Source organism: Megascapheus bottae, chromosome 1 (genome assembly GCF_031878675.1).
Source record: "Megascapheus bottae isolate mThoBot1 chromosome 1, mThoBot2.hap1, whole genome shotgun sequence".
In the NCBI taxonomy this organism is placed as follows: domain Eukaryota; kingdom Metazoa; phylum Chordata; class Mammalia; order Rodentia; family Geomyidae; genus Megascapheus; species Megascapheus bottae.
Genome location: NC_143509.1, coordinates 56,198,039 through 56,213,934, shown reverse-complemented (window position 1 = coordinate 56,213,934; position 15,896 = coordinate 56,198,039).

The window sequence follows — 15,896 nt, the reverse complement described above, 5'->3', positions numbered from 1 at the left end:
CCAAGGTGGCCGGGGAAGGACTGTGTAACAATAAATAGTAGGCTTGTGTTGAGTTCAAGACTCAGAGGGAAGTGATCTGTGTTCTTGTGGATAATGGTGAGACAAAGCCCTTAGGAATGGGAATAGTAGTGGTTTGGGGTATGTGTGTGTGTGTGTGTGTGTGTGTGTGTGTGTGTGTGTGTGTGTGTGAGAGAGAGAGAGAGAGAGAGAGAGAGAGAGAGAGAGAGAGAGAGAGAGAGAGAGAGAGAGAGAGAGAGAGAGAGAATGGCTTCTAAGTATACTTCAAAAATTAATCTCAAATATTAATTATAGCCCATTTCATCCTTACTGTCACCGAGGTGGTGAGCACTGTTTTCTCCGTTTTTATAGCTGGAAAGGCTGGCCACGGGGCGTTTACTAACTTGCAAGTGCAGGATCCCAGCCAGGCTCCCACATCCACAGCCCACATGCTAAGAAAGGGAATGAAATTAAGAGTGGAAAGCACAGAGCTAGAGATGCCTGGGGATGCAGAGAAAGAAGGGGGAGTCGCCCTTTAGTCTGTGGTTGCAGGGCTAAGATATTTTTACCAACATAATATCAAAATCTCATAGTTAACTCTAAAGGAAGATATTGCCTTCACTTTATAAACAAAAACAGGCTCAAAATTGAAGAGAAACTTGACTGTGTCAAATTGCTGGTAGCAGAGCCCAAACGGACTGCAGGTCTTCTGATTTCAACATGGCTCTTTTTTAAACTCCCAAGTAGGCAAGAAAAACCCTATTGTATTATGCTGCATCCTTTGTCACATCATACCTGTTTTTAAGGTACCCATGGCATATCCAGTCTTTTCAGCCCATTCCTACTGTAGTGTGCATTCATCTGAATCACTAAGCATCTTCACCCAGAGCCCTCAAGATGTCTGTATATGAGATGCAAGCTGTTGTCTCTCTTTAAAGCAATTTCAAGCATCAGTGAGCAAGTGAGGGAGGTGAGGGTTTGGTTTATTCATGCAGAGGGCTTTCCACAGCCTGCTGCCTTCTATTTGTAAAGGGCTTGCCTGATGGCATTTGGCAAAGTTCTGTAGGCCCTATCACACCTGGAGAATCCCAGATAATTTTGGATGTTTCCATGGGCTAAGTCTAAGGATGAACGAAACCTAAGGACCTGCCTTCCTCAGGCCTCAGTGAAGGGCCAGTCACCTATGTGTACCTTAGGATGGGCGGGGTGGGGCATGCTGGAGGGTTAGCACCAAAGATGCATCTTCTAGGACAAATACAATGCTCAGGACACCAGGGTTTTGTTGTATGTGGGCACACAGAGAGGTGTTTTGGTGTCTTCCTGTCTTCACAGCATAAACAATACAGATGGGCGAATAACGACAGTTTTCATGCATATGAATGGGTTTATCAGGCATAGAGTAGCCAGCTAGAAATGGAATATGAGAAAATGGAATTTTAGTGTGATGTAAAAGAGGAATTTCAAGATGTTGTCTGGTTGAAGTTGTCTGATGTCTGTCTGTGAGAGGCAAATCTATTAAACAATAAATGTAACTGAATACAGCAAAGAGAACATACTTTAGAAGGAACCAATAATTACAAAATCTGGCCTTTTTCTAAGAGGTATGCACAGATGCATAGATGGGGATCTAGCTCATGGAGGTAGTTCAATGAAGGTGGGTTTATTATACTTTAGAACTGTCATGGGCATTTTAATGTTTCAAATATTAGCTTTAATTCATATATTTTCCATCAGATTTAATTTTATATTATCTTCAAATAGTCATTTAAAGGGGATTCAATTTACTGTATCCACTTTTGTGTATAAGGTATCTTGATCAATGTCACTCCAGATTTAACTCTTTAAGGAAACCTATCAAATAGGTCACACTCTTCCCCTCTGTCTTCTTCTGTGGTTGAGAATTGACTGTAATCTTCCTCATCACATTTCATTTTTTCCTTTGCTATGACATAATTTTCACCAGTATATAAATTTCTAACTTCTCCTTTTGGATCTACTTCCATCTATCTCTGCTCAGTTTCCCTCTCCGCTTTTACTGCAAAGTTCTATAAAAGCATGGTCCAAGGGAATAAAGAAATAGGATGAAAGTAAGACAGCCCCTTCAACAAATGGTGCTGGCAGAATTGGTTAAACACCTATAGAAAACTAAAGTTGGATCCTTATATGTCACCTTGCACCAGAATTAATTCCAAATGGATCAAAGATCTTGAGGTAAAAGCAGATACCCTGAAAACTTTACAGGAAGGACTAGAAGATACACCAGGGCTCCTTGGCACAGGTCAAAACTTTCTTAATAAATGCTCAGAAACACAACAAGGGCTAAAAACTTAAAGAGAGACATTTCTGAAGAGGAAATAAGAATGGCCTGTAGACACATGGCCATAAAAGAAATGCAAATTAAAACAACTTTGAGGATTCCACCTCACTGCAGTTAGAATGGCCATTATCAAGAAATCTAATACATAATGCTGGCAGTCATGTGGCCAGAAAACACTACTACACTGTTGATGGGAGTGTAAACTTGTTCAGCCACTCTGGAAAGCAGTATGGTGGTTCCTTCAAAGGACTAAACATAGAGCTCCCCTATAAACTCAGCAATCCCATTCCTTGGCATTTACCCAAATGTCAATAAACAAGGACAAACTAAAGCTACTAACACAACCCTGGTGACTGTAGCATTGTTTACCATAGCTACGATATGGAGCTAATCCAGATGTCCCTCAGTAGATGAATGGATCAAGAGGATGTATTTATACACAATGGAATTCTGTGCTGCTGTTAGAAACAATGTATTGCCCCATTTGTAAGGAAATGGAAAGACTTGGAAAAAAACATATTAAGTGAAGTAAGCCAGACCAAAGAAACATAGACTCCATAGCTTCCCTCATTTGTAATAATTAGTATACATTTAGGATTCTCCTAACAGAGGATCACAATAGCTCAAAAGCTATGTACATATGATCAAATAGGATGAGACTAAGTGAAATGGAATCTAGGATATGGAAACAAGAGGTTTATCTTTGTGATTGTTTTTCTTAATGTACTATGTGAAGCTGTTTTCTCATTTTTCTCCCTTATGGTTTATCTCATGTTGATACTGTATCTGACCTTGGTACCTGGAATATTGTATATATGTATATGTTTATTTGTTTACTTGAAATAGGGAAGGGAAGGGGAAAAACAAGATGCTTGGGAGGGGTGAGGGAGGGAAGGGGTATCAATGTTCAAGAAGTAATGTATACACTACCTGACAAGAGTAACTGTAACCCTTCCATACATCATCCTGACAATAAAATACATTTAAAAAAAAAAGATGGGTCAGGAGTTTGGTCTAGTTGTAGAGTGCTTGCCTAACATGCACAAAGACCTGGGTTCAATTCCTCTGTACCACATTCATAGACAAAGCTGGAAATGGTGCTGTGGATCAAGTAGTAGATCTGCAGCCTTAAGAAAGCCCAAGGACAGTGCTCAGGCCCTGAGTTTAAGCCCAGGACTAGCAAAAACAAAAACAAAAATAGCCCATGCTGTGGACAAAAAAATGAGAAGGGGTATCAAAGTTTGTGTAATGCACCTTCTACCTGGTGAATTTAATGTAACCCTTTATTAATTACAATTAAAATATTAAAAAATGGTCCATGCATGTGGTCTCTAAACTCCCATTATCTTTGAAATCTAATCAAATCAGTCATCACCATCGTTAAAACTATATCCATCACCCAAACTCTATCTATCCCCTGTGCCCTACCTATGTTGCTAAATTCAATGTCATATCTCAACCTTGGCTCAATCTATTGGCAGTATCTTACCTGGTTAACTCTGGGCCTGGGCTCTGTCCCTGAGCTCTTCAGCTCAAGGCTACCACCATACCCCTTGAACAACAGCACCACTTCTGGTTTTCTGATAGTTAATTGGAGGTAAGAGTCTCACTACGTTAGTGCCTAGGCTGGCTTTGAACCATAATCCTCAGATCTCAGCCTCCTAGGAGCTAGAATTACAGGCATGAGCCAGCCTAGTCAGATTTTTTGGTTGGTTTTCCTTATCTCCTTCTGGCCTTAAGTTGGAAGTGCCGGAGAACTAGTCCTTGGATTTCTCTGCATTCACTCTTTTCCATCTCATCTGATCTCATGTTTTAGGTGCCAGATTTAAGTCTCCAGTTGAAATCCTTAAACTCTATATTAGATTATCCAGCTGTCTACTTGATTGCTGGATGTCTGACAGGTTTCTAGAATTTTATACATATCAGTCATGCACCAACATTCCTCTCCAAACCAGCACTTCCAGTCTTATGAACAAATGCATTCTTCTAGTTGCATAACTAGATGAAGACCCTTGTTATTATCCCTGGCAATTTTTCTCTCACAGCTTACATCCAGTCCTAGCAAGTGTTGTTGGCATTATCTGTAAAAGATCTGCTGAATCTGAGCATTCATCTCTGCCTTCAGTATCCTGGTCTGTGCACTGCTGTGTCTTCCTAACCTATACCCCAATTTCTTGCTCTTCTATAGCCAAGACTCAACAACATTCAAAGCCATTCTTTGAAAACTCCAGGCAAAGGACGTCACTCCTCTGCTCAGGCCTCGGCACCTCCCACCTTATACAGAGAAAGTCATCATGATCCACAGGTTGCCTAAACTCTCTAAGCCCATTCTTGCTTCCTCTATTCCCTCAGCTGCACCGGCCATCTTACTCTTTCTCAGAAAGACCAGGCCCACTCTGGCTTCCAGACTTTTGTCCTTGCATTGCTTTTTTCAGGACAAACCTAGAATAGACCAGGCCTTGCAGGATGTATAATTATCTGTATTTCCTCTGCCAGAACTAGGACTTCCTCTGGTAGCCATATAGTCCCAAGCTACTTCAGGTTCCTATCCAATGTCATCTGAGGGAGCCCTTTCTGATTCCCACGCCCCATCTATCTCTGACTCCTCTATTTAAAATGCAACACCAGCATCCCTTTCAACACAATCACCAAATATTATACATTTTCCAAGATTGTATTTGATTAATATTTTTATATTCTCCCACTGGTATGTACGGGACTTTTTTGTTTTATTTCTGGGGCTTGTAACAGGTTTATACACACATGGGTAGCATTAATATTTGCTTACTAAATATTTACCCCTTTTTTCTCCTTCCATCTTTCCTTTCCTTCCTTATTCCAAGAAGCCTTCCTGAAAACCAATACTTTAGTGTCCATTTTTTCCTTTCTGTATCTTAGGAGCTAAAAGAATTTGGTCAACAAATGACCAAAAGATATGAATCCTATGTCTTGAGTGCCACCACCATACCTACTTTACAATTAATGTCATCTGTCCCATGCTAGCTATGAGCTCAGAAAGCAAGTTCTGCCTATCCTGTGTGGTTTATCTCATGACTCATTTTCCCCAGGTCCTAAGGGAGCCATTCCATCAGAAGAAGCAAGAGTGACCCATCCTACCTTCTGGGACTGAGCTGTGATGATCATGTCTGTCAAAGCATTGTCTCACATGTGCCACATGGGATTTATACCTGTAGAGTATGAATCTCAGTGGCCACATGGGGCCAAGCAGTGTACCTCATGTGCATAGACTCCCTTTGTATGTATATTTTCTTTCTTTTTTGAAGAGCAAATTACTATAAACCTGGCAGCTTAAAATAACACTGATTGGCCAGGAGTGTGACCTAATGGTAGAATGCTTGCAAATCCCTGGATTCAGAAAAATCTGGAAGTGGTGCTGTTGCTCAAGTGGTAGAAGTCTAGCCTTGAGGAAGCCCAAGGACAGTGCCCAGCCCCTGAGTTCAAACCCCAGGACTGACTAAAAATAAATACAACACACACACACACACACACACACACACACGTGCACACGCACACACACACGCACACATGCACACGCAACAATACTGGTCTATCAGCCCATTTCTATAGAGGAAGAATTAGGCAAAAGGCCAAGTAGATCCTCTGCTAAGGGTTCTTTTTTTTAAAAAAATTATTTTATTGTTGGGGTGATGTACAGAAAGGTTGCAGTTAGATTCATCAGGTAGTGGGTACATTACTTCTTGAACATTGTTACCCTTCCCATGTTTTACTCCCACTTTCTCCCTCCACTCCCTCCCACTCATTTTGTTTTTCCCTTACCTTCCAATTTTCAAATAAATAAACATATATACAATATAGCAAGTACCAAAGTCAGATACAGTTAACAATGTAGATAAACCTTAAGGGGGAAAATAAGAAAAAAAGAAATAGCTTCACAAAGTACATTAAGAAAAACAATCACAACGATAAACCTCTTGTTTCCATATCCTGGAGTTCATTTCGCTTAGCCTCATCCTATATGGACATATGTACATAGCTTTTGAGCTATTATGATCTTCTGTTAGGAGAATCCTAAATGTATACTAATGGTTACGAATGAGAGAAACCATGGAGCTTATGTTTCTTTGGGTCTGGCCTACCTCACTTAATATGTTCTATCAGGCTAAAATCTAAACCAAATTGTCAACTGTCCCATGATTTTACCAGCTGCCCATGGCCTTCTTTAATACTGATGGACTGAATTCACTTCCTTGAAACTGTATGTAGCCCTGTTCTGAAGCAGGATATTGGCCAGAGATTTGTGTCCCTAGAGGTTAGCCTCAGGCCCTAGTTACATAGCCTCTTCTTCCCACGAAGAGAAATGACAAACAGATCCATCACTTCCAGAGAGTTAGAACCACAGGAGGCTGAGTTACCTGTAATTGTACTGGATTCTTATTTCCTTCCTGCTTCCTCTGTATGTGGCCTTCTCTTCAGACCCCTTAGAAAATTCTTCTTCAGACCCTTCAGAAAACAACATCTCCTGTAACCGTGCTCTTAGGGTGAACAGAGCTTTGTTCTGTATAAGGAAAAATGTCCACCTAAAAGATTGCTTCTTTAAGGCTTTGAGTGGTTAGAAAAGTTGTGTGGTGTTGAGGGAGGTATGAGTGGGCTCTTCCCTTGACATTTACATCCTTTGTGGCTGCAAGGATTCTCAGCAGCCCCTAACCTTTGTAGCCCCTTTGTCTATGTAAGACAAAATGATCAATGAGGCAGACACGGCCCCCTGGGCATATGGCCTGGCAAATGGGGCAGGAGCTGGACTTTAGCCACTATCATCCTTCAGACAACTGCCTAGTTTTCCTGCCTCCAGTATGTTCTATTTCTATCCTATATTATTCATCTTCTAAATATGCACAACACTACCCTTCCTCCCCCAACCCCCCAAAAAAGAGAAAAAGAAAAAAATAGACTACATTCCTTTTTTTTTGCTACCTTCCCTTTATAAGAACTCCTGTCCTATACGGTTTTCTAGCTGTCTCTCTGTGTAGATGTCTCAAGTCTACACCTAGTCTCCTTCATCTCAACCCCCAGCCTAAATGTCCTTAACTCCACAAAGATAAAGTCACAGAAAAGACACTGTCTTTCCCAGGCCAGCCGTACATAGTTGCCATGCTGCTGGTGGAAATGAACTTCTCCTTATTAACCTACTGCACACAGAAAACTCTCTCCTAACCCCTACCCCCTCCTCACACAGCCACCAGCCAGTCTGGGCCATTTGCCATTTTCTTGTTGATCTCTCTATGCCACTCAAATCTCAGTCATCTGAGCCCTCAGCATCTTGTGTCCACATTTATATCTCATATATATTTCTTTAGTTTTCAGATCACAGTGTCATTCCCTTTCCACTGGTTCTCCTTGGGGGCACTGGGTGTTATCTGGTGACATTATTGGTTATTACAACTGAGATGGATCAGCTGTTAGCATATAGTGAGAAGAGGCCAGGGATGTTGTATAGCAGCCCATAGAACACAGAATAGTGCTCCAAAGAATTATCACACCTGACAAATGCACTGTGATGAGATGGAGAAACCTTTGTCTACGTCCCTTTCTCCAAGCTTATAGCCTGTAGTTGTAGCCTGACTCTTATTTGAGGGCATACTTGCACATCCCTATAATCCTAGCTACTTAAAAGGCAGAAGTATAAACAACAGGAGTTTGAGACCAGCCAAAGAAAAGTTATTGAGACTCTCATCTCAAAAACAAGACATCAAAACAAGGACTCTCATGGAGAGATTGGGGATGGATTCATTTCTTTATCCTTCAGCATGTTTGTGCTGACAGTGATATGATCCACTTATACCAATACATTCCACATTTACCAACCACGATGTCAGTTTTATACTCTCTTGCTATAATACCAGGCAATGTAAATGTTTACCAGTGAAAGTTTTACCAAGAAAAATTATGATTAAGTGTATTGAACAGTTACCAAATTTCATAACCAAAGTAAAATTTGATTTGTTCTTCTCTTTGGTACCATAGCCACTTGAGATGATCTAACTCAGTAATGTTTCCATATTGCTTCAAAACTGGTGGAGGCCTAGGCTTTGTGTGGCTTAGATGCATGGTTCTGCTTACATTCTGGTTCCTGATGGCATTCTGTGTATTTGTGGCTGTTGAATAAGAGAGTCTCAGTAAAATAGTGGGTCTTCTATATTATCTTCCCCTCCCTGGAAACCAATATTCTCTCCCTCGAACACTCTGCTTTATTATCCCAGTGCTGGTCTTCAGGGAACAAATATTCTCCTAGCTCCCTCAGTCTAAAACTTGGTGTTACAATGTGCCCAAACACAGTGTCTCATAAATGCTGTTTTGTCCCATGATTTCCTTCAATGCATTTTTACTTAAATATTTAATGATGTAAAAATTGGTATAAGTGCCTCCTTAGGGAATTTTAGGGAAGTACAGGGATGTAATAACATGGTTTTCCAATTTGTACTTATTTATTTATAACTTTAATTTGAAAAGAAGGACCAAAGTTTTGAAAGAGGACGTTCACATTACACAACAACTTTAGTCAATGGAATGAGGGATAATCATTCTTAGGAAAAGGAAGAACTACCAAGTCATTGTCTAGAGTCATGGCTTCTTCCTCTTCGGATGTGGTGGTGGTTATTTGTATCAGCAATTTAAAAAACAGTTGCGGTAAGCAGAAGATGGCGCCGAGACAATAGGGACACTGCCTAGCTCTCTCTCACAAAAAGAGAGAACCAGGGAGTCCCACAAGCCAACTACCTAAAGAAATCCACAACAACAAACTCAAGAAGCAATGGAGAAGGACTCAAACCAGAAAAGAAATCCAGATAAAGCTCACATCCAACTTTCTCAAAGAATTCGGAACGCGAGGACCCCTCCCCCACCTCTCGCCATGGCTGGCGGCGGGCCGGGCAGCCCCGACCTGCAGAAACCAGCATAGGACCGGGCCAGAGAGTGGCAGCAGCAGCGGAACCTGGACGCAGAACCAGAACAGCAAGCAGCGGAACCCAGACACGGACCACAAGCGGCAGCGGAGATCCAAGGGGAGTGAAGGATTCTCCAACACCGTGCAGCACCCACAGACGAAGGCAGAGGCTTGAGTAGCCCAGTGGGTCCCCAAACCCATCGGGAAAGCAGAGCTGGTGCCATGCTATAGAACTTAACTCAGACCCCTCCACCCCGCCAGAGAAAGACCGGCAGGAGCAGGGGGGTAAGGAATTTAGAATCCTGTCTTTTCACCCAACAGCCCCCTCCCCCAGGCCATTGACTGGCGACTGACAGGCGGGTGGCGCTAAGACCCAGAACCCCACCAAGAGAGGCAGAGGTGTCCTAGCCCCCACCTGCCCACCAGGATCCTCACCCAGGCCTCAGACTGGAGTCCGACAGGTGGGCTACGCTAAGACCCAGCACCCCACCAGGGGAGGTGGAGGTGTCCCAGCTCCCACCAGCCCACCAGATTCCTCTCCCAGGCCACTGGGTCAGGAGAGTGGGGGGTGCTGAGACCCTGCCTTACAACAGCGGGTGGGGTGTGCAGGAAAATAGGAGCCAGCATCTGTCCCCCTCAAATCTTGAGCAGGGCATCCTCCAGCTGGGAATCCTGACCAAGACAGCACTGAGGGGCACCCACAGTCACAGACTCTCTGACAAAGCAGCAGGGAACTGAAGGGCCAACCAGCAGCCACGCTCCCCTTCTGAGAATCAGAAAGGCGCGGCTCCGCCCTTGGAGCCCATGTCCTCAGCTGGGCCCCACCCCTGGGAACAGAGCATACACCTGCTGGTCCTGCTGAGAGCCCCTGGAAACTCCCAAACCCCAGACCCTTGGCCGGGGGCCCGCCTCTAGAAGCAGCACAGGAAAACCAACCGTCCACCCAGCATGCTGAGACTGAAGCTCGCAGATCCATCCATGGTCCACTGTGAGGACACTGGTTGGGCTGAGAGCTAGTCGTGCAGCAGCACACAGCCTCTGGGAACAGGCTGAACACCTGCAAAAACTGCAAACTCTGACCTAGTCAGCAGAAGAATCAATTTGGCAGAGAACCACCGGTATTCACATATTCCCAGAACCATCGGTCCCAATCCAAGTAAAGACCGCTACCTACTGACCACAGAGTGAACAACAGTTCTCAATGCCGAGGAGAGCGCAAAGACAAATTACGACATACATAAATAATTAAAGTCACGCAAACCCAAAAGGAAACAAGAGCGAAGGGACGAGAGAGATGTCACCATCCCAAGAAATGACACCTGAAGAGAAACAAAACATGACCCTATTCAAGGAGATGACTGTGAACATGACTAAAGAGATTAAAACAGAACTCCAAAAACAATTCCAGGAACATAAGCAGGAAATCACCAAAGAGCTCCTCAAATTCAAAAGAGATGGAAGAAAAGATTAATACCCTCAGAGCAGACATGATCAGCTCAATGTCCACATTTCAAGCAAAAATGGAGGCATTAAGCAGCAGATTGATGGAGATGGAGAATAGAACATCAGAAACGGAAGATAAAACACAAGAGCTGGAACAGAGAATCGCCACCTTGGAAAAATCAGTCAGAATCTACTAGAGAGAGCTCCAGGAACTGGCAGATGAAGCAAGGAAGTCTAATCTTCGTATAATAGGGATTGAGGAGGGTGCAGAATTTCAGGTCAAAGGAATGCAACCTTTATTCGCCAAAATCATAGCAGAGAACTTCCCCAACCTCAAAAGGGAAAATACTCACATTATTGATGGTTTCAGGACCCCAAACAGGCAAGATCCTAGAAGGAACTCATCTAGACATATCATAGTAAAGATACTAGACCTGAATACCAAGGAATTGATCTTAAATGCTGCAAAAACAAAGAAGGAGTTATATTATAATGGGAAGAAAATTCGAATTACAGGAGATCTCTCCATGCAAACCCTAAATGCAAGAAAAGCTTGGAAAAACATCATTGATGTCCTGAAGACCAACAACTGCCAACCCAGAGTGATATATCCAGCAGAACTAGCATTTATATTGGAGGGAGAAACAAGAATATTTCACTCCAAAGAGAAGCTTTATGAATACGTGCACACTAAACCAGCGTTACAAAGAATATTAATTAATCGAGAACAAATTGTAGAACATCAAGAACCCCCATCAAGAAGCAAACGTCTATAATTCACTAAACACAAAAGGGGAAAAAAAGAGAGAGAAAGAAACCTAGAAATAAAAATAAATAACGACAATGGACACTGACCACTTCTCCATAATCTCCCTAAATGTGAACGGGCTGAACAATCCAATCAAAAGACACAGAGCAGCAGACTGGATTAAGAAACACCACCCATCCATATGTTTCCTCCAAGAGACCCACCTCACTGCCAAAGACAGAAACAAATTCCAAGTGAAAGGATGGAAATGAATTTTCCACTCCAATGCACCATGCAAAAAAGCAGGAGTAGCAATCTTAATCTCTGATAAAATTAACTTCTCAGTAAAATCAGTACTTAAAGATAGAGACGGCCATTATATATTAGTAAAGGGTATAATCCATGCCCATAATATTACAGTTATAAACATCTAGTCCCCCAAGACGAGAGCACCCAAATTCATCAAACAAACTCTTTTAGAATTACAGAAAAAGATAGACTCAAACACAATCATTGTGGGAGACTTCAATACACCACTCTCAATAAACGACAGGTCAACTCAACAAAAGTTAAGCAAAGACACCATCGACTTAAATGACACCATAGCCCAGCTGGGCTTAACAGATATACACAGACTCTTCCACCCAACGGCGAAACTTTTTACATTTTTTTCAGCAGCACATGGAACACATTCCAAAATAGATCATATAATAATTCATATAGAAAACTTAAGCAGATACAAGAGGTCTGATATAATCCCATGCATCCTATCAGACCACAGTGGAGTCAGACTAATTCTGAACAATGCAGTCAAAGTCAAAAAACATTCAATCACATGGAAACTGAACAACACACTTCTGAATAACTCCTGGGTAACAGATCAGATCAGAAATGAAATTAAAAACTTCCTTGAATGTAATGACAATCAAGAAACATCACAGAGGAACTTATGGGACACAGCAAAGGCAGTTCTAAGAGGCAAATTTATCGCACTAGGAGCGCATATTAAAAAGACAGAAGAAGAGCATGTAAATAACCTAAAAAAAACCTGAAACACCTAGAGGAGCAAGAAAAAGTTAATTCTAAAACAGCTAGAAGGACAGAAATAACAAAAATAAAATCAGAAATATCAGAGATTGAAATAAGATCCACTATACACAAAATTGATAAATCAAAAAGTTGGTTCTTTGAAAGAGTCAACAAAATAGACAGACCCTTAGCAAGATTCATCAAAAAAAAGGAAAGGGGAAACTCAAATAAACAAGATTAGAGACCCCACGGGAACAATCACAACTTATTCCCAAGAAATCCAGTCCATAATGAATAGGTACTACCAGGGCCTATATTCAAAGAAACAAGAAAATCTAGTAGAAATGGATGATTCCTTAAATAAATATAGGCTACCCACACTGAACAACGATGAGGTACACAAATTGAACAGACCAATTTCTTGCAACGAAATTGTGGAAGCAATCAGGGAAATGCCAACCAAAAAAGCCCAGGTCCAGATGGATTCACTGCGGAATTCTACAAGACGTTTAAAGATGAAATAACACCTATACTCTTGAAACTCTTCTGAGAAATAGAAACAGAAGGAGCAATACCAAACTCATTTTATGAAGCTAATATTACTCTCATCCCCAAACCAGGGAAAGACCCAACCAAAAAAAAAAAAAACTACACACCTATCTCTCTAATGAACACAGACACAAAACTCCTCAATAAAGTATTAGCCAACAGAATCCAGAAACAAATTTAAAAAATCATACACTATGATCAAGTGGGCTTCATCCCACAAATGCAAGGCTAGTTTAACATTCGCAAATCAATCAATGTAATACATCATATCAATAGAGTTAAGGATAAGAATCATATGATAATTTCTCTGGACACGGAGAAGGCATTTGACAAAATACAACATCCATTCATGTTGAAAGCACTAGAAAAAACAGGAATAAGAGGTACATTCCTCAAAATAGTGAAAGCCACATATGAAAAACCTACAGCCAGTATTATACTAAATGGTGAAAGACTGGAACCATTCACCTTAAAATCAGGAACTAGACAGGGATGTCCACTCTCTCCACTTCTCTTCAATATAGTGCTAGAACCCTTAGCCAGAGCAATAAGGCAAGAAAAGGACATCAAAGGGATCCACATAGGGAAAGAAGAAATTAAACTATCCCTATTCGCAGATGACATGATCCTCTACTTGAGTGACCCAACAAACTCCACTCCCAAACTTCTAGAATTAATAAACCACTTTAGCAAAGTGGCAGGATACAAAATCAATCTTCAGAAGTCAGTAGCCTTCTTGTACACCAACAATACACAAACAGAAGGCCAAATCAAGAAAATGATCCCATTCGCAATAGCCCCAAAAGAATAAAATACTTAGGAATATTCTTAACCAAAGATTTAAAGGAATTATTCAATGAAAACTATAAAAGCCTAATGAAAGAAGTTAAAGAGAACACTAGGAAATGGAAAGACATCCCATGCTCATGGCTAGGGAGAATCAACATAGTGAAAATGGCTATACTGCCAAAATTGATATACAAATTCAATGCAATCCCCATCAAAATCCCAAAGACATTCTTTACTGAAATAGAAGATATAATTCAGAGATTCATATGGAACAAGAAAAGACCTAGAATAGCCAAAACAATTCTAAGCAAAAAAAGCAATGCTGGTGGTATTACAATACCAGATTTCAAACACTACTATAGAGCCATAATAACAAAAACTGCTTCGTACTGGCACAAAAAGAGACCAGAAGACCAGTGGAACAGAATAGAAGACCCAGAAATAGAATCACATACCTATAGGCAACTTGTATTTGACAAAGGAGCTAAAGATATACAATGGAACAAACACAGTCTATTCAATTATTGGTGCTGGCAAAACTGGGCAGCCACATGCAGAAAACTAAGAATTGACCCCAGCCTTTTGCCATGCACAAGCATTAACTCAAAGTGGATCAAAGACCTCAATGTCAGACCAGAAACCGTGAAACTGCTACATGGTAAAGTAGGAGAGACACTGGAACTCATAGGCACAGGCAACAGATTCCTGAACAGAAAGAATCCCAGGGTCACAACAGATTGGAGAGAGACTCGATAAATGGGACTACCTAAAAATAAAAAGTTTCTGTACAGATGAAAGTATAGTTGCAAAAGTAGAGAGACAGCCAACCAACTGGGAAAAGATATTCACCAACAATACATCTGACAAATGTTTAATATCTAGTATCTACAGGGAACTCAAGAAACTAATCCCCCAAAAACCCAATAAACCATTCACTAAATGGGCAAGGGAACTAAAGAGAGACCTATCAGAAGAAGAGATTAAAAAGCAGAAAAACATATGAGAAAATGTTCATCATCTGTGGTCATAAAGGAAATGCAAATAAAAACAACCCTAAGATACCACCTTACCCCAACAAGAATGGCCAAGATTTTGAACTCAATGACAGTTGCTGGCGGGGTTGTGGAGAAAAAGGAATCCTACTACACTGCTGGTGGGAATGTAGCCTAGTTCAGCCACTCTGGAAAGCAGTGTGGAGGTTCCTTAAAGAACTGAAAATAGACCTTCCCTATGATCCCGCCATACCACTTCTGAGCATCTATCCTGAACAGCATGACCCAGGATATGATAAAGACACCTGCTCAGCTATGTTCATCTCTGCACTATTCACAATAGCCAGGTGATGGAAACAATCCAGATGCCCTACTGCAGATGAATGGATACAGAAAATGTGGTATATATACACAATGGAATTCTACATAGCCAACAGACAAGATAAAATAATGGCATTCGCAGGGAAGTGGATGAATCTAGAGCAAATCATGTTGAGTGAGACAAGTCAAGACCTAAGGAACAAAAGGCACATGGTATCCTTAATATGCGGCTATTAAATCCAAAGAGTACAAGAGCGAGGACTCAATAACTGCATACCCAAAGCTATGGACATGGTAATGGAAATACAAACATAACTATATAGACATAAAAACCTATGACTATAATCATAATGTTTTATTTCATAAATTGATATGTTTCTATGACATACAAACCGTTAGCCTAATTTTGATTAAGTTCTAAATACTAAGTCCCAGAGATTGTAACTAGAGATTCCCTCCTTGAACAATTGTTAAACTTGTCATTTAAAATATGATGTAAACATAAGCCATATAATGAATGATTGTTGTTCTTAAGGTACTATGTTATCTCTCATCTCTTCTACTGTCCCTTGGTTATCTCATGTTGTTACATTATCTCACTTTGTTACCTGATATATCGGATATATTTGTATTTGGTTATCTGAAATTGGATAGGGAACGGGGGAAAACAAGACGAGGGGTGGGCGAGGGGGGAAGGGAAATGGGGACCAAGACATGTGAAAGGGTATCAATGTGTGGGAATTAATGCACCATTTCTCTGGCAAATATCATGTAACCCTTCTATTAATT